Source organism: Gadus macrocephalus, chromosome 7, assembly GCF_031168955.1.
Source record: "Gadus macrocephalus chromosome 7, ASM3116895v1".
NCBI classification, from domain to species: Eukaryota; Metazoa; Chordata; class Actinopteri; order Gadiformes; family Gadidae; genus Gadus; species Gadus macrocephalus.
The window spans coordinates 13,126,989-13,128,716 of NC_082388.1; positions in this window are offsets into that span (position 1 = coordinate 13,126,989).

The following is a 1,728-nucleotide window of genomic DNA, read 5'->3' on the forward strand; positions in this document are numbered from 1 at the left end:
ACACCAGAGCTGGAGGCTCTGGTCACAGCCAATACAATGACCTAACCACACCCTCTCCAAACTCCCCATGCGCTTCCTAACACGCAGTGCCTTACAAAGGAAGAACAAACAGAACCAAAACTAAGTTTATAGTTAGAACAAAAGTACAAACCCAGCACAACATTTATCACACAACATAAATATAGCAACTGTCAATATAGTTATCTGAACAGGCATATATTGTGAACTACAAATATAGACGTTGTCGCTAAAGAGAGGATTGCGTTAGTTTACGTTTCAGCAGGAGGTCCTGCAGGTTTTATTTCCTTGTGAAAGTATAATAATAATAATGATACTATTGTCACCAAGAGATCTATTACAGAGCACTTAGCAATGAAGTACAGTCGTCCTACACAGACAGAGGAAAGACCTAGGGCTGTGGACGGGTCCATGCCTCTGGTCCCCTCCACAAGGCTACCAGACAGAAGCTTCAACAGCACGGCTCACATGGTCACCTCCTGTTTCAATACATTTCCTTTCTTCTTCATGTTCAATGTTTTTCCAAAAGAAACAAAACCTTACCAGAGGGATAGTTATTTGTTTGCCTGTTTCCAGTCTCCTGTTCCATGCATTTTGGAAAAGTCTGCAAGTAAATGTAAATACTTGCAGAGTGTGGTGAATGAGTTGGACGTGTGTGGATATAGAAGAGGCCTTTTGCTCCGGGAAGGTCATTTATGGATGCATATTGCATCTGTCTGCAGAAGAGGATATTAAAAACTCCATGATGCCTTGCGTGGTGGGAGTGGGGGGTAAGGGGTCTCTGCCCACCAGCCTTAAGTGAACACTGGCTGACTGCTGGAGCTCCCTAAGCAGGCCCACTGCAAGTCCATGTCCCCATGGAGGCAGCCTTAACCCAATACAAAACCACTTTTCTGGCCACGGCACTAACTTGTTGCAATGTTCCCCGATGTGCTCAGGCAGGCTGAAGCGAGAAAGAGCGCCACTATGTGGCTCCAGAGGCCAATAGACTAAATACCAAAGTTTCACAAGGTTTGCCAATTTTGCACCATAGACCTGTTTTCTCTGGTCACTGTCTGACATGAAGCCACTGGTTCACACGTTACAAACTGTTTGTTTGTATAACAGCCATCAACTCTGGCCTTCTGAGAGATCTCACCTAGCAATACACAAAACACGACATTGATAAGGTATACACAATACGTCTTGGAAATATAAAAAAAGAAGTGCAACATCAACATAAATATAAACAATATTAATATTTTGGGACAGCGTCCTTATGGGGATACAACGATCCAGACTCCTGACTGCATCTCTGACCACAAATATAAATCACTGTTTTTCAGCCTGCCAACAGAATTCAATTGAATAAGAAGATGTGCGTTTGTTAAAGAAAATCTTCAACAGGAACATTTGACGCACACCAGTCCCCATCCTGGTGTGTCTCTTGTCCAGGAAGGCCTGTCTACAATCATGAGCCAAGCAGCACTAAAGACACGGGTCGTGTGAGCAGCCAGCAGGGGGCTGGAGGGGAGACGCCCGAGTCCTCTAATAATATAGCCATAGCTACTGCAGCTGTATTAGCATGTTAGCACCCAACCGTTACATTAGCACCACAGTTAGCCTCGCTTCAGCCCACGGCTCCGTACCAACAGCGAACTCTGAAGGAGGATCTGGCACTTTTACAACAGCTTCCTAACTTAAGGTCATTTAAAACCTTTTTTAAAAAAA